At 43.3% G+C, this 18,220-nt stretch overlaps 1 protein-coding gene and 1 long non-coding RNA gene across 6 annotated transcripts in view; one reads left to right on the top strand and one right to left on the bottom strand.

The window, feature by feature from the left end:
• Positions 1-116: 116 nt before the first annotated feature.
• On the bottom strand, positions 117-4,217 carry LOC130875372 (uncharacterized). Its single transcript, XR_009057229.1, has 3 exons — positions 4,147-4,217; positions 3,209-3,298; positions 117-441 (listed from the first exon to the last, which is right to left on the bottom strand). It is a non-coding gene; the product is annotated as an uncharacterized LOC130875372 (long non-coding RNA).
• Positions 4,218-4,388: 171 nt separating this feature from the next.
• The window catches only part of Lin54 (lin-54 DREAM MuvB core complex component), a 69,222-nt gene continuing 55,390 nt past the window's right edge, over positions 4,389-18,220 (top strand). For 2 of the 5 annotated variants that reach the window (XM_057772723.1, XM_057772726.1), the window contains exon 1: positions 4,389-4,528. The gene's annotated coding sequence lies outside the window, so the exon portion shown is untranslated. Of the gene's footprint in view, positions 4,529-6,514; positions 6,680-18,220 lie in introns of those variants that run through there. The other 3 variants (XM_057772724.1, XM_057772725.1, XM_057772728.1) reach the window with 2 other exon arrangements.

Below are 18,220 nucleotides of genomic sequence, written 5' to 3' on the forward strand. Positions count from 1 at the left end.
CTGACCGGAAGCAACTTGGAGAGAAAACTGTTTATTTGACTTAGACAGCCAGGTAATGTTCTGTCATGTTGTATATTAACGTTAATATATATTAATTGTACACAACTTTAGACCTTCTGAAACACCACCACAGTTAAATGCTAACATTCTACCATCACTTCAGAAAGTTCCACACAACCCCTTTGGTAGAAATCAAACACCTTAATTCAGAATGCAGGCAGGGTGGCACAATTTCTAATCCCAGCACCCGGGAAGCAGAAGCAGGAAAACTTGCAAATTTAAAGCCAGCCTAGGTTACTTAAGAAGACTTTGTCTTGGGGCTGGAGAGATGGCTCAGTGGTTAAGAGCATTGCCTGCTCTTCCAAAAGTCCTGAGTTCAATTCCCGGCAAAACATGGTGGCTCACAATCATCTGTAATGAAGTCTGGTGCCCTCTTCTGGCCTGCAGACATACACACAGACAGAATATTGTATACATAATAAATAAATATTTTTTAAAAAAGAAGACTTTGTCTTAAACAAATAACAATTATTTCTCCACTGATATATATGGATATTGTTGTAGAATATTAAGATGTGTTACTTTTGTTTATGCTCTGGAACATTTGTTTAATGATGTAAAGATGGGTTTGATTAAATAAAATTCACCTACATTCAGGAGGCTGAGTCAGCAGCTAGCTGGCAGAAAGTTGTAGGGAGGGGCCAGGTGGAGAGGGGTTTGGGGCGAGAAGTATGGGAACTCCTTGGGAGATGTCAGGAGGCGAGCTAGGTGAGCTGCTTACTGTTCAGCCTCTCTGGAAGGCAGGATTCCACCTCAACCTTTGAATCTTTTTTTTTTTTTTTTTTTTTTTTGGTTTTTTGAGACAGGGTTTCTCTGTAGCTTTGGAGCCTGTCCTGGAACTAGCTCTATAGACCAGGCTGGTCTCGAACTTACAGAGATCCGCCTGCCTCTGCCTCCCAAGTGCTGGGATTAAAGGCGTGCGCCACCACCGCCCGGCCTCAACCTTTGAATCTTGAATTCTTTCAAGGGACAGAGATTTAGATAAATTCCCTTTGTAGCTTTGAAGGAGTCCGTGCCTTAGAGAATAGAACTTCCTCAGGCCGTGGCTCTTGAAGCCTAAACACTGCTAGTAGCGGAGGAATTGCTGACTAGGATAGCCGTAGCTTAAAGGGCAGCAATTAAAAAAAAGAGGACCACATATTGTTTGTTTGTATGTATGTATGTATTTTCGTTTTTTTGAGACAAAGTTTCACTCTGTAGCTCTGGCTGTTCTGGAACTCGCTCTGTAGACCAAGCTGGCCTCAAATTCACAGAGATCTGCCTGCCTCTGCCTCCTGAGTGCTGGGATTAAAGGCGTGTGCCACCACCACCTGGTACAGGATATTGTTTTAAATGACATAAAACGACTCATTTTAGCTGGGCAGAGGTGGCACACACTTTTAATCCCAGTACTCAGAAGGCAGAGGCCTGTGGATCTCTGCAAGTTCAATGCCAGCCTGGTCTACGGAGTGAGTTCCAGGACAGCCAAGGCTACACAGAGAAACCCTGTATTGAAAAAAATTATTAAATTTATGTCACATCGAACCAATATTTCCCACTAAATGAGTCTGTCATAAGCTTCCAGAAATCTTCAGAAAATGTGATGTTAAGGGATTTTGAGGTGTTGCATAAAAAGGCTGCTATGGTGAAGCTGAACTTGGGGGCACGTGCCTGCAAACCCAGCACCAGGGAGGCCCAGGCAGTTAAACAGCCATGAATTCAAGGCAAGCCTGGGGCTATATATATATATATATTTAAAGTATAAGTGGTGGAAGACAGCATCTTTCTGTTGACTGCCTCTCTAGAAACATCTCGGACAGAGGCAGGCACAAGCTAAGGAAATTCTGGATTATCTTTTGGACTGCCCATGGTAAGGGCGTTTTATTAACTCAGATATTTTGGGACTAGCATTGCATCTGATACAAAATAGGTACTCAGTAATATAATTTAGTTTTCTAATAACCCTACCTCTTACCTATATATTCCTATATATTTATTTTTTTTCATTTACTCATTCTATTTTCCTCAGAATCGCCATCTGTTGGATTTAGGCGTTTAGCTCCGTGGTAGCATACTTTCCAAGCACTTAATAAGCTGCAAGTTCAATCCTCAGCACCAGTGTTTTTTTTTTCTTTTTCAAGAAATTGAAGATTGCTAATAATATTTCCTCCAAGAATTGCAAAGCTATTGTACAAATAAAATGCAGTTGACCAGCAAAGTCACCAGTCCCAACGGTGGGCTGTGTGGTGGAGGAAATGAGTACATGGTTCACCTGCATGTTTTATTTGTGTTTAAGTAAACCACAAAAACTACAAAGAGAAAAATAATTGGAAAAACAAACCCCAGAAACCCAAGAACTGGGGGTGAAGACACTGAGACACCATGGATGGTGGTAGCTGCTTAATCTTCTCATGTTACCCGTGTGTCTCCTCCATACTGTTCCCCAGGTACTCATGTTACCCGTGTGTCTCCTCCATACTGTTTCCCAGGTACTCATGTTACCCGTGTGTCTCCTCCATACTGTTCCCCAGGTAGTCATGTTACCCGTGTGTCTCCTCCGTGCTGTTCCCAGGGACTCATGTTACCCGTGTGTCTCCTCCGTGCTGTTCCCAGGGACTCATGTTACCCGTGTGTCTCCTCCGTGCTGTTCCCAGGGACTCATGTTACCCGTGTGTCTCCATACTGTTCACTAGGTACTCATGTTACCCGTGTGTCTCCTCTGTGCTGTTCCCAGGGACTCATGTTACCTGTGTGTCTCCTCCATACTGTTCCCCAGGTACTCATGCTACCCATGTGCCTCCTCCATACTGTTCCCCAGGTACTCATGTTACCTGTGTGTCTCCTCCGTGCTGTTCCCAGGGACTCATGTTACCCGCGTGTCTCCATACTGTTCACTAGGTACTCTTGTGTTAGCCATGTGTCTTCCATAGTTCTTTAGTGATGCACCTCACAGTTGTACATTTACACAGTTGGGTTTTCCGTTATTTCATCTGGGTAGTTCTCATCTGGCAGAGTAGTTTACGAAATACCCTCAAGGCCTTTTTTATTTCTTGGATTCATACAAATACCCCAGGAAATGAAAGAAAAGATGATTTGTAGATTTTTTTTCTTTTACTCTTTGGGCCCCACCACCCAGTCCCCAAATAAATACACAAAGACTTATTCTTACTTATGAATGCCCAGTCTTCTTCCTCCATAGCTGGATATGTGACTGGCTCCTGTCATCGTCTTTTGTAGGTGGAGGCTGCTAATTTGTTTCCTGGCAGCCCAGACCCAAAATAATCACACAGAAACTATATTAATTAAAACACTCTGTGGCCTTTTAGTTCAGGCTTCTTATTAACCAACTCTTGCATATTAAATTATCCCATTTCCATTATTCTGTGTATTGTCATGAGGCTCGTGGTTTACCGGTTAAGGTTCTGGTGTCTGTCTCCTTTGGCAGCTACATGGCATCTCCCTGACTCCGCCTACTCTTGCCCTATATCTCTTCCAGCCTGGCTATACTCTGCCCTGCTATAGGCCGAAGTAGCTTCTTTATTAAGCAATGGTATTAAAACATATTCATAGCATACTGAAGGGAACCCCACATCACTCCTCTCCTCCTTTTCTTCTCTCCATCTCTCGCTCTCTCTCTCTTCCCCTCTTATTTATTCTCTCTGCCTGCCAGCCCTGCCTATTTTTCTCTCCTCTCTAGCTATTGGCTGTTCAGCTCTTTATTGGACCAATCAGGTGTTTTAGACAGGCAAAGTAACACAGCTTTACAGAGTTAAACAAATGCAACATAAGAGACTGCAATACATCTTTGCATCATTAAACAAATATTTGTCAGCATAAACTGATGTAACAGATCTTAAACTATATTCCTCAACGGCTGAATGCAAAGAATCCATATTAGTATAAGTATATATTAGTATAAGATGTGTACTGTACTACAAAACAAAACATCAAAAACTCCCATTCAAAATAAGTTTAACTCTGCATGCTCCTCTTTGGAGCTTTTTGGCGCCCCTTGCAAAATTCATGTCTAACACCCGGCAAGATTAGCACGTCGACTCCCCGCTCAGTCAGGCTCATCACGAAGCGGGGGCGTGCTCGAAACCGTACCTACTGTGGTCTTGTCACAAAGCCAGAAGCAGGAACCGACAGGGTGTTCCCCGCCTTTCCTTTGAGGGAGGCCCCGGGAGGAGTCACGTGGGCCCGGAGAGCGCTTCCCCAGCCTTGCGCGATGACGCGCCTCGGGTTGCCAAGGGGCGGGGCGGCGCGCGGAAGGGGCGGGGCGGAGGCTGCCGGCGGAGGCGGGGCGGCGCAGGGGCGGGCGGAGCGGGGCGGGGCGCCCGGCGTATTATGGGATGCGGCGGTGGAATGGCGCTGGGCGCGTGATTTTGAACAAACCCGGGTCTGTGTTTCGGAGGCGCCGCCGCCGCCGCGGCTGCTGGGAGCCCCGGGAGCGCGGCGCGAGGAGGAGGCGGCGGCGCCGCCGGCTCGGGTGAGTGTCAGCTCCGGAGACCCGGGCTGGGCGGCGGGGACCGGCGCCGGGCCCGCGGGGCGCTCGCACGGCCGGAGAGCGCCGGCCGGCTCCCGGGCAGCTGGGCCGGTGGGCCGCGGCGGGCGGAGGGTCGGCGGGGCGCGGCCACGAGCCTCTAGCGCCCGAGAGCGCGGCTGTCACTCGGCGGGGTCGGCGCCGCCCGCTCGGCGCTCGGGAGCAAGGGCCCGGCGGCTGTTGACAGGCTCTCGGCGCGGCCCGGGAAGCCGCCGGCGGCCCCGGGCTTCTGGGAACCGGTTTTGCTGCTGTGTCATTTCGTACCAGCGCCTCCTTTCGCTGCTGCCCGCCGCCGCGTTCTTCCTACGCCCCTTTGTATGGACTCCTCTGGGTGTGTGTCCGTTTCCCTCGCGAAGCCCACCAGCCAAATGTCATAATGTCCCCGCGGTGCACGGGGGAAGGGAGCGGGCTGGGACTCAGCCTGGCCAAGCAACGGTAAACAACCCGGCTGTTGGTGGGGGAATAAAGTTGAAAGATGAAGAAGCTGGGAACCCCTTACACGCTCAGCCTCTAGCGGGCTGTATATAAAACGCGCTGTGAGTGGGTGGGAGACAGCACTAGATTAAGCCCGAGCCTGCTGACTTTTATATGGAGTTGTCATTCAAACGAGGTAGGGAAATGGCTTCTGTTTCGACCTTATTCTTAGGTAACCCTAAGACAGTAAGCTAGCCCTATTCAGAATCCTGAGGTTCAGTTTGCTCATTTCTAATAGGTCTTTTAGACCTTATATTGTAGCTGAATGATAAAGAATACAGATTTTGAACTGGCAATTATTAAGGTTTTGTGAAATTAAACAGCTGATTTTTAGAGAATGCTGTCCTGTTAAGAAGTCTTGGCAGCTTATGTGTCTTTTTCTGAGATGATTAAGCATTACTTGTATCCTCTTTCTGCCACTTATTAAACTAAACGACGAGAGGGACTGGAAGGGGGGGATAGGTAATTCCGAAATCTTGATCTAAAGCAAGCTGCTGTATTCTCACCGCGTTGTACAAGCGTATCAGCAGCAGATGGTTTTTAATTTGGAAACTTAGATCCTAAAACCACTTGGCAAGAGATTCTAGCGAAGAGCTGTGTTTTCTGTATGTTAGAAGTTGATCATTCCTGTCTCCACAGTTGGAAACAATATATTTTAAATTTAGTGGCACTGGTACAATTTAAACTAACAACAGATTGACGTAATGGTGTTCATGGACAGAAATGCCCAAAGTTAGGTGGAGAGGAAAAATAGTTCAGAACTTTATTCTTAAAAATTAAAAAAAAAAAAGAAACCAAAAACACTATGTGTAGGGTAAGCGCCTGTAATTAAGGGTGCCTGAGAATCAGGCATGCACATGGAAATAGCTATACTGTCAAAGTATTCTGTGGGTGGAGTAGAATGCCAAAGTTGGTGAGTGACGTTAGAGGTGTCCAATGACTCTGGATGTACCCGAAACACGGTCTACCATCTCCAGTGTTTTTCTGGAAATGAGAGTTTGGGGTCTTTACTGTTCTTGTGTCAGATTCCGAATGACTTGCCCTCCTCCCAAGTATCTAGGACTTGGAATCCCGCAGTTTTCACGACTTCCCTTGGCGTTCCTGCGGGGCCCGCGGGAGCTGGGTGTCTGGTCCTGGGGTGATAGGTCTGGCCCGGCTCACCGGTGAGCGCTAGAACCTCCGGTGTGCGTTTGAAGGTTGGCGGGGCGGGCGGGAGGTTTCCCCGGATATGTGGGTGTGTGCTGCTCGGGAGGGCGGGCCGGGGCGGGAGCAGGAGGAAGGGGGTGGTGACTGGTGGCGGCGGCGGCTGCCGGGGCTCGGCTGTCGGGGAAGCTGCTGAGCTGTGATGGTGATGACGAGGTGAAAATGGCGGATCTTTCGAAATACAATCCCGGCCCCTGACATACCAGAGGCGGCGGCGGCGGCGACGTCGCCACCCCAGCTCCCTCCTGAGCCCCCGGGTACCCTGTAGTGCTCCATTTCGGGCAAACTGGAAAAGGAAGCAGCTGGATAGAGCTACCGTGCACAGGCAAAACAAGCACTTGCCCGGGCTCGGAATTGCCCGGGACCTTCTGGAGCCCGCTCCTCGGAGCCGGAGGGTGGAGAAAGCGGCAGCCTCTGGAGGTAGAGGAGAAGCGGGTTACCCGGGGGTTCTCTGTCTGCAGAGCTCTTTATTTGGGAGCTGGGGGAGGAAATGCGTCGCGGATCAAGAGTGACTTGTCCGGAGTGCAAAGAATCAGTAGCCTCATAATGACATCAACATTATTATTATTATTATTTTTTTTTTGAGTATCAAGGGCTGAGTTCGCTTACACCTAGGCTGCTGCTGAGGCCTAGAGGAACCGCTAGTATTTATCTTGATTTCCTGATAGAATACTTAAAATACCACTCGGTGGGGGTTGGCTGATGGTGTTCAGCAGTTTAGGGAGTTGTGCTTCTTTGGGGAGGTAGAGCATTGGCATTTTCTTCCACATTTAATGTTGGTGACAGAGCATAGTCTAACTTGTTGGAGTGTGGATCCTCACCTGTTTTTGAGCATATGGACCAGTGTTGTAGCAATCAAAAAAAATTTTATATGGCGCTGTCATCCTTAGGGTGGCACCTTTGAACCTGCCACTTGGCAAATAACCATCGATACTGTAATCATATTTTCTGCCCAGTTTTAAAGGGAATTTCTTCTTTGTCCCCATCTAATTTCATGAATTCAGAGAAGGAAGTTATGAAAGATTTTATAATAGACTGTATACTACAAGTGAAATTCCATTCGGGAGCGCTATTCTTTTGAGTTCACCCTCACTGTCAGATATGATGGCTTGGTGCAAGCATTGAGCGCATTGCTGATGGTTGACACCTGTTATAGTGCAGATGCAGCGTCTTGGTTCGGGTAACTAGAGCATTGGTTCCTTAGTTATAAGGCTTGATTGACCTTACTTTTGTCATCTGATGGTCCTACTATGTTAGACTGTGCTGTAGGGTCCTTAGGCAGCCTCCTTGCATACAGTAGGAATGATACTGAACTGTTAACAGGTTTTACAAAATTTTATACACCGGAGGCTTTAAAAAGGAGGCTTTTTTCTTCAGCTTAAGTGGTAGAAGGGTTGGGTCAGTGACCTTGCATTATGAGAGTAAACAGGTTAATATTTAAGAAACGCCTACTAGTATTTGTGAGTTGCAATAGATTTACTTTCTCAGGCTGTCTATGAAGTGATATGATAGTACTGTTTGTTAGCATATATATTGTGTATACACAGGGCAAATATTCTGTCTGAATGTGTGTAGTTTGGACTTTGACTTTGACTCACTACAAGAATGAGAAGTCAAAGAGTGTTTTATAGTAAATATCTGAACAGTACTTAGAAGATATAATGATTGTTGTTCATTAGAAGTATAATTTGAGGGGACAGTCAGATGGATCAGCTGGTAAAGGCACCGGCCATGCCAGCGATTCTGAAGCTGGGTTCAGTCCCCTGGGTCGCACATGGTGACAGGACACTACTGTCACAGGTTGTTCTGACGGACTCACGGAAAGTGTGTTTCCCTACAAAGTAGACAAATGTAAAAATATCAAAATTGTGGCTGAAAATGTAGCTCATCCATTAAGAGTGTGGGTGCTTGTCCAGAGTTCCCAGCACCCATGGGACAGGGCTTCATGCCTTTTAACTCTAGTTTTAGGGACTCTGATGCCCTTTTCTGGTCTCCTTGAGAATCTGCGCATATGCGCATATACACAAAACATAAAAATGAATCTTTTTTAAAAAGAAAACATTATAAATAAACACACATGATTTGATCTTGAATTATTCAGTAGAAATTTGTTTTTTAAATTATGCTGCAATTTTTTTGATCCACAGCAACTAGCTTACTTAAAGTAAGAATCTTTATACCATAAAATGCTTTGTCATTGGTTTTCTGTTTTATGATGTGTCTTGCTGTGTAGCCCAAGCTAACTTTTTGTGGGGGTGGATGTTTTGACTGCATGTCTGTCTGTGCACTGCATGCATGCAGTGTCCACAGGCCTTGAACCCTCTGCAGCTGGGAATGCAGACGGCTATGGACTGCTTCCGTGTGGGTACTGGGTCTCTTGGAATAGTACCTACTGCCCCTAACTGCTAACTAAGTCCATGCTCAGGCTACTTCTAACTACCAACTCTGTTGTCTTTTTTGTTGATTCTTAGTGATTATTTCCCCTCCCCATTTTTAGATAATCTTTTGTGTAGCTCGGCTGGCCTGAAATTCATAGTGGTACAGACTAGCCTCTAACTCAGACTGGTCCTTCTGCCTTACAGATATGAGCCACCATGCCTGGTTTGTAAAAACTTTAAACTACCTTCCTTCCTTCCTTCCTTCCTTCCTTCCTTCCTTCCTTCCTTCCTTTCTCCTCCTCCTCCCTTTTTTGGAGATGGGTTCTCTGTGTAGCCCTGACTGTCCTGAAAGTCACTATGTAGACCAGGCTGGCCTTGAACTCAAAGTGGTCCACCTGCTTCTGAGTGCTGGGTTTAAAGGTGTGTGCCATTACGACTATCTGTGATTACTTTTAAACATTTTTTCTTTTTTGAAATTATAATATAATTACATCATTTCCCCTTCTCTTTTTTCCCTCCAAAACCTCCTTTTTCATTAATTGTTGTTAAATAGGGGAGGGTGTGTGTGTGTGTGTGTGTATTTCTAAATACATAAGACAACCCACTCAGTCTATATAATTAAGTTTTTTTGTATGTGTATAGGTATATGTTTCAGGGCTGTCCTTTTGTTATTGGCTAAAACTGGTGTTCTCTTCCCTAGGGAAGACTATTTCCCAATCTCAACATTTCTTAGGGTAATTACTTTTTTTTTTTTTTTTTAGTTTTTTGAGAAGAGTTTCTCTATGTAACAGCCCTGGCTGTCCTGAAATTTTCTTTGTGGACTGGGAGTAATTACCTTTTAAAGCTCAATGTGTTGTTTTTTGTTTGTTCTGTTCTGTTTTATTCTTATTTTTCGAGACAGGGTTTCCCTCTGTAGCCTGGCTGTCCTGGAATGCCCTTTGTAGACCAGGCTGACCAGGCTGGCCTCGAACTCACAGAGATCTGTCTGTCTCTCCCTCCCAAATGCTGGAATTAAAGGTGTGCGCCACCAGCTGCCTGGCACTAAAGCTCAGTTTTTAGATCATTTTAGTGAGGAAAATTGCCTATTGGTAACTTAAGTGTGATAGAATGACTGAAAGAAACATTTGCCTCTGGAAAAAGTCAGGTGTCTGCTTTGTTTGGAGAGGAACAATACAGATGTTTTGCTTGGGTGCTTTTTTTTTTTTTTTTTTTTTTTTTTTTTTTTTTTTTTTTTTTGAGACAGGGTTCACTGCTTATTTGTCAAACAGGTTGACCATCCTTAATCTGGTCCAAAATGGTCACTCAAAAACTTTTACATTTTAGAACTTTTCGGATATTGATGTAGAATAACATTAGGAGGAAAAGCTATACATATATCCCCAGTGTGAAACTTGAGAGTATACTTCTGGTTCCAAGAGTTTTGAATAAGGGATAGTCAGCCTGTATTAGGATTTGTCTGTGAGCCCTATACTATGCTGGAATATGGGAAAACCTGATTTAAATGTTATTGCCCCAGAGGGCTTTTGGTTTAAGAATCATTGGAGGTAAAACTGAAACTATAGGCTGAAAGGGCCTTGCTGCAGTAGACTTTGAGTTGCATACAGCTTTTGAGTAGAATGGCAGCCTCACAAATATACCTAGGGACATAAGTCCCGTAATGTTTACATAAGATGTAGTGTACTTGAGACGGGACAAGTGAAAAAACACCATAGTTTACTCCAAGCTGGAGATTTGGGTTCTGCTGGTTGCAAAGGGATGGAGTAATTCACACATGATTCACATGTTATATGACAGATTAGTATTTCTGTGGAGGTATGTCAAAAATTTAAAATTAATTTACTGTTTTGTGTGTGAGCTCACATGCTGTGGCCCGTATATGGAGATCAGAGGACAACTTAAGAGAGTTGGTTCTCTTTCCACCATGTGGACCCATGGGTCAAACTCAGGTCATTAGGCATGGTAGTAAGCACCTTTATCAGCTAGCTGGGCTGCCTCTCCAGCCCCAGATTAAAAGAGTTTGTCTTATTTTTTTTTTCCGCATCACAGTTTGGCATGCTTTATTGAGAAATACAGAAAATTATGGGGCAAAAGGAAAAAACATAAAAATAGGAAATTAAGAAAAGATACATAATCAATGGCTGAAGAAATGAATATAATATAAAGGTGATGGTATTTAGCTGGGTTTGGTGGTGCTCACCTTTAAATTCATCACTCAGGAGAAAAAGACAAGTGGATTTCTGTGAGTTTGAAACCAATTTGGTCTAAAGAATAAGCTGTAGGCTAGATGGGGGCTACACAATGAGACTCCTATCTAGAATAATAACAGTTTTAAAAAGACATTTGAAAAAAATTATGTGGAAAATATTGACTAGTATTATTTTCATTTTTTATTTATTTAGGACAGTCATGACCTACCTTACTGGGTGTCAGTAAGGCTATGAACATGGGAATCCAAGCGGCTTAGGTTAGCATCTGTCTTGGTTTTGGGTCTGGTTGCTGTGTTAGGATACCTGAAGAAACCATTGACTGTGACTCACTATTCTAGGCTCCAGTCTGTTATTGCAGGATAGTGAAGGTGGTGGGACCCTGAAGCAGCCAGTCATATTCTCCAGTATTTGGGGATCACATCTCAAACTGCTTACATTAAGAGTCCCTGTTTCTAGCTGTCTTTCATGACTCAGAGCAGCTGTGGTTATGGGCACAAGACTGCTCCAGAAGGGGGACAATCCATCATGGTGAGGAAAGCAGGGCAGCAGGAGCCACACTGCATCAGCAGTCTGGAAGCAAAGGCAAGCTCTGATGGAATATTAAATCCATAAAAACAGAACTTAAAGGGAGAAGCTGCTTAGAGAAGCAAGCAGGGGATGTGGAGTTGGAGCGCACACGTGTCTTCGTAGTGACCTTGTAAGTGAGTGTGAGATTACCTGTGTGCTGATTTTGTGTCATCTTGACACAAGCAGGAGTCATCAGAGAGAAAGGAACCTCAGTTGAGGAAATGCCCCATGAGATCCAGCTGTAAGGCAATTTCTCAATTAGTGATCAGTGGGGGAGGGCCCAACCCTTGGTGGGTGGTGCCATCCCTGAAGTGGTGGTCCTGGGTTCTATAAGAAAGCAGGATGAGCAAGCCACATGGAACAAGCCAGTAATCAGCACTCCTTCGTGGCCTCTGCATCAGCTCCTGCCTCCAGGTTCTTGCCCTGTTCGAGTTCCTGTTCTGACTTCCTTCAGTGATGGACTAGGATCTGGAAATGTAAGCCAAGTAAATCCTTTCCTCCCCAGTGTGCTTTATGTCATGGTGTTTGTCGCAGCAATAGAAACCCTAACTAAGACAACATGGTAAGTGCTGAGTAGAGCCAAGATTGGAAAGTAGGTCTTCTGCGTGAAATTCTAATAAATAATTTGTTGTTTGAAATAAGGTCTTCCTACATAATCCATGCTGGTGTTGAACTCATGGTACTCCTGCCTCAACATTCAGGTGTGCTGTTTCTGTGCTCTATAATAAATTATTATTTTTCTGTGATCTATAATAAATTATTATTATTATTTTGGTTTTTCAAGATAGGGTTTCTCTGTGTAACAGCTAGTTGTCCTGGAACTAGCTCTTGTAGACCAGGCTGACCTTGAACTCACAAAGCTCTGCCTGCCTCTGCCTCCTGAGTGCTGAGATCAAAGGCATGCACCACTACCGCCTGGCAATAAATTATATGAAAATGTAAAAATGTAGCCTTTTATTTCCATATATATTATTTTAAAATTTTAGATACAGTTTACTTTTTCAATGCCAAATCTCTGCTGTGGACTTTTTACTGCAATAGTACTTTAACTGTCTGTTCATCATAATGTTGAGATGAGGCCACCACTCCTGGGGCGCAGCTATAGTTGTTCTGTTTGTCTGTTGAGCTTTATGCTCTTCAGGGCTGAATTTCCAAAACTTTCTCAAAAGTCACAAAACAGTGAATACCTATTAGTTAAACTACTGACAAAACTGTAAGTTAGTTGAAAGTTAAGGATACCTTGTAGGTTTTTAGATAGAAAGTATTTTCAGACAAGATTGTTGAAAAGTTTACTTGAACATAGTTTCTCATCTTGTTTAACATGACTTATAATGGTGTGGATTTCTTATTTCAAGTGCTGTACAGGCCCAGATTATTATAGAAACCCTACTTACCCAGACAACTATTTGCAGCCCTCAGTATAAATAATGGTAGAGCTCCTTATGGTACCTCTCCATGGCTGGTTTATTCATTTTTCACATTTCTACCGGGAGGCTGTTGTTAGCCAGCTCCATTGGCCTTAGGATAGGAAGGGATTTTGGTGAGGAAGATCAACAAGTCCCACCCCCTGTAACTCACATTCTAAAGAAATGGGAGGGTGATCCTGTCACAGACAAATAGACACAAACTTCTTGATGGCAGTAGATGCTATGATGACAGCCAGGTGTAGGATATGGTGCCTGGTGCTGCTGAAGGTGCTATTTAACAAAGGGCTTTGCGACACAGATAGAAATCACTAGACTTTTAGAATTGAGTGACTCTAGTTGGACTTAAAGCATTCAACCACTTTCAGCCGTGAGGGAGTAAAACATTGATTACTCCTAGGAGTACATTTTTGCCTTTAGATACTTAGAACATTCTTGTGATGAGCTGTGAAACTGATGGAGGCTTGGGGATCGTTCTTTATTTGTTTTGTTTTTTTTGTTTTTTGTTTTGTTTTTCGAGACAGGGTTTCCCTGTGTAACAGTCCTAGCTATTCTGGAATTAGTTCTTGTAGACCAGGCTGGCCTCGAACTCACAGGGATTCACCTGCCTCTGCCTCCCGAGTGCTGGGATTAAAGACGTGTGCTACCACTGCTCAGCCTTGGTGATCACTCTTAATGTTCTGGTTTCTTCCCTCCATACACTGGCTGGTGGTAACTCTTGTGTGGGTGAGCAAACTGAAATTCCTTAATTTCCTGGCCTGTGAAAATCCCCTTTTCTTGGAATAGACTTGAGCATTGCTGAAGACACATATGCTAGCACATAGCTTCCATTCCTAAGGGAAAAACTAGGGCGATGAGTCACGTCACTAAAGGGCCCTGCATCTGACCCTACTGAAACATGTAAGGATGAGAGGTGCCCCATAAGACTTGAGTGGTTTCTGAGCTATCCTGGTTCTACAGCCTTGTACAGTCCCATATCACTAACAGACTGACCACACCAATTAGATTGTTTCTTATTAGAAGTTTGAACTCCCAGCTCAAAAAGGCATACACAGGCTTCTAGTCCTATATATACTATGTATTGCATGTTCCCCTCCTCTCCCCTCCCTTCCTTTCTCTCTTCCTCCTCTGCTTATCCCACTCTGAAGCAGTCTTGCTATGTGACTCAGGCTAGCTTTGAAATTGCTTCAAAATGCCAGCCTGGACTACTATACCCAGTAAAACTTTCAATCATCATAGACGGGCAAAGCAAGATATTCCATAACAGAACCAGATTTAACCAATACCTAGCTAGCCACAAATCCAATGCTACACAAAGTACTAGAAGGAAAACTCTAACCCAGGAAGTTAGCTACATTCACAAAAATGTAGACAATAGATGATCTCACAGCAGCAAATCTCAAAGAAGGGAAAAACACACACAGTAACATCACTAACAACAAAAACTAAAATAACAGGAACTAGCAATCACTGGTCATTAATACCCCTTAATAAAAATGGACTTAACTCTGTAGGCTAACAGATTGGATATGAAAACAGAATCCATCCTTCTGCTGCACACAGAAAACATACCTCAACCTCAAAGATTGCCTCAGAGTAAAGGGTTGGGAAAAATTTTTCCGATCAAATGGACCTAAGAAATAAGCTGGTGTAGCTATCTTAAAAGCTAACAAAATAGACTTCAAACTAAAATCAATCAAAAGAGACAAAGACATTTCATATTAGTCACAGGAAAAATCCATCAAGAGGAAATCTCAATACTGAACATTATGCCCCAAATACAAGAGCACCCTCATATGAAAAAGAAACACTTCTAAAGCTTAAATCTCACATTAAACCTCATACACTAATAGTGGGAGACTTCAACGCCACAATCTTACCACTGGATAGGTCTGTCAGACAGAAAATTAGCAGTGAAATTGCCTCAAAATCAAACCCTTCTGCTTCCCAAGTATTGGGACTTCTAGCATGCACCACCATTCTTTGCTGCTCCAAGTCCCTAACAGGATGAATGTGGACTTAGGATTTTAATAGCAGAACTTTAAAGGATTGGACCACAACCATATTTAGGAACTTTAACACTGGCTCTCAGTGGTTGTTGGTTTGTTTTTATTCAGTAAGTTGCTTTCCTTTTCTCCTTGCTCGCCTGAGACCCAGCAGTCTTTCAGGTTCTGGGGTTAGAGGAGTAAGTATCCACTACGCCTGACTAAACATGAATAAGGGTATGGACTGTGCAAATAATAGTCAAAGTCAGCTTGACCTAACATTTTAGAACACTACCTTCAGTCTACAGAACATGCGTTCAAGTGCACAAGGTGAAGCATTCACCAAGATAGATGATAACTGATGCACAAGTCTCTTATTTCAAATTATGGAAATGCTAGAGTTTCTGCTTCAGACAATAGAAGAGTTAAGCTAGACATTGATATAAGACACATAGAAAATCTGCAAATGTTTAGGTATTGAATGCTGTCTATTATCTGTGTGTCAAAGATGAAATCACAAGGATTATTAGAAAATATTTTGAAGTGAATAAATGATAGTAAAAATTGACCTTAATGGAATGCATTTAAAGTAGCATTGGTATTCCTTGGTTTGTTTTTGTTAATTTGGGTTTTTATGTCTTAATGGCTTATTGAATATATAGAAGGCTTGAAAATCAGCCAACCTGCCTTTTAGAGATGTGGCTGCGGGAGCCAGTGTGGTCCACGGCTTGTCTGCACTGCACTGTCCCTTTGCTTTTTAGTGATGTTTTCTTGCCACTTTGGGGGAAGAAACGAAACAAAGCTGTGTCAGTGATCTGAACCACAGTTTGAAAAATTTCTGGAGAAGGACAAATAGCAGGTATAAAATTGCTCATATATTTTCTCCCCCAACCATCTAGAAATGTAACAAACAATAACAAGAACATCCTTAGGATGAGAGCCACGTAGAATAGCACTGTGGGCCAGGCTGGGCTTACTAAACCCTAACCCTTACTGCCATTTTAAGATTCTGGGCAAAGAAGGTCAGATTACACCCAAAGCACTCAGAAGGAAGAGAAAAGGGTAAGCATTTAAGATAGCATTTAACTAGGTTAAAAATGACAGCTGACATCTCTAACCAGATTAATGATGAAAAAGGGGAAAGAAAACATCAGTGGGAGGACTAGAGAGAGGACATCCCTACAGAGCCTACAGATGTTAAAGGGAAAGAATACTGTAGATAGCTTTAATTATATATAATTAAATACAATTATATAGTGCTAATAAACTTGGCAACTTCAAGAAAATAGACAAATTCCTTCAAAGACACAAACTATCAAATATCAAAGTGACTCATAAAGAGTTTATCAAAGATATTAAATTTTTTTGGTTTAAGAAAAACCCTTTTAATAAGCCAGGCACAGTGGTTCCTTTCTATAGAGGCTTGGCAAGTTGAAGCAGGATCACTTGAGGCCTGCCCGTGTGTATGTGAGACCTTGTCCCTAGAGCTGACACAAAAGAAAGCTTTCTATAAGCTATGAGAATCCACTGATGAATTCTCAGCAACATGTAAGGAGGAAATGGGTAATTCCGTGCAAGCTTTCCCTGGACAGAGAATGAGCTCCACTTCATTTTGGCAGCTAGCATTAATCCCAGGCAGATGCCACAAGAAAAGAAAGCACAGACTAATACCTATCGTGAATATAGACAAAATGCTTAGTAAAATATTGAGAGTAGAATCCAGTAGTTTATACACAGTGTGATACACTGAAGTCATGTTTGAGAATGTAGAACTGGATTGGTAATAAAAGTCAGTTTAACTTGTAGACTAAAGTAGAAAACCATCTGATTTTTTTGATAGTTATAGAAAAAGCAAGCATATGGCAGAATTAAATGTGTGTGTGTGTGTGTGTGTGCACGCACATGCGTGTGCACTTGCATGAGTGTGCTCGCCTGAAATTGAACATTGGGCCTTATACATCCCAGGCCAGTGTTGTTCCGGTGAGCTCAATTTCCACCCCTCAACCTTCTGTGACTGACTTGATATAGACATAGGTGCATTGATACAGTACCATGACCAAAGAGAAACTTAAAGAAGAATGTTTATTTTAGCTTACGGTTCCAGGTCAAAGTTCATTGTGACAAGGAATATATGCCCTAGGGGCAGGAAGCTAATTGAAGACATTTCCCTCTATGTAGAGGAAGTGCTGAGAATAAGCAGGAAGTTGATGAGGCTGTTAATCCTCAGAGTGCTCTCCCGCTGAGGTACTTCGTCCAGCAAGGTTGTACATAGAAAAGTTTCTATAACTTCTCCCAAACAGCCCAACAGCTGGGGATTCCTTCATACATGAGCCTGTGGGGGCCACTGCTCATCCAAGCCACCACCAGGTTATCCCTGAAATCACAGTCTGTCTGCCTCATTCTCTTAAATCCTTGGATTATACACAACCACCATTCTTGATGTCATTGAAATTTTTATAGATTTATTATTTTTACTCTATATATAGATGTCTTGCCTGTGTGTATGCCATGTACCCATATGTACAGTACTCTCAGTCCAGAAGAGGGCGTCAGATCCCATGGAACTGAGTTACAAATGGTTGTGAGCTGCCTTGTGGGTGCTGGATGTCCATTCCCGGTCTTCTGAAACAGCAGCCAATGCTTTTTAACTGGTGAGCCATTTCTCTAGGCCTAGGTTTGTTTGTTTGTTTGTTTGTTTGTTTGTTTGTTTGTTTAAAGAGTAGGCAAGATGGCTTCATAGATGATGGTGCTTTTGGCCAAGCTAATGATCTACATCTGTTCCTGCTGTTCACATAGTGGAAGGAGGAGAGGATCACTTTGTCCTCTGATCTCTATACTTGCACAGTGGTTCTTGTGCACTCACCTCATCGCTGCCACACAAATATAATAATAAAACGATCTTTTGAAAAAAATCAGAAAACAGAATAGAAGCTAACTTTTCAACTTGATAAAGGAAATCTGAGAAACCTACAGATGAGCAAGTGAGACTGGAAAACAGGCAAGTTTTCATTCCCTTAAGTGATCATTTTCTGTGATGTCACAGCAAACATTGTAAGGTAAAAGAAATAAAAGGTGTGCAGATTAGAAAGGAAGAACTACAGTTGTTACTTGCAGACAAGTTGAACATTTTAAGTAATGTACATTGAAAAGCTACTATAGTGAATAAGTGGGCTTGGGATGCAAGATACATGGACAGCATATATAAAAACAGTTGTTCCTCTGTATTCATGACAAGCATTTGGAAAGCAGGGAAAACCATTTATAGCACCTTAAAAACAGAGTACTGCTGGGCGGTGGTGGCGCACGCCTTTAATCCCAGCACTCAGGAGGCAGAGGCAGGCGAATCTCTGTGAGTTCAAGACCAGCCTGGTCTACAAGAGCTAGTTCCAGGACAGGCACT

Source organism: Chionomys nivalis, chromosome 6 (genome assembly GCF_950005125.1).
Source record: "Chionomys nivalis chromosome 6, mChiNiv1.1, whole genome shotgun sequence".
NCBI lineage: Eukaryota > Metazoa > Chordata > Mammalia > Rodentia > Cricetidae > Chionomys > Chionomys nivalis.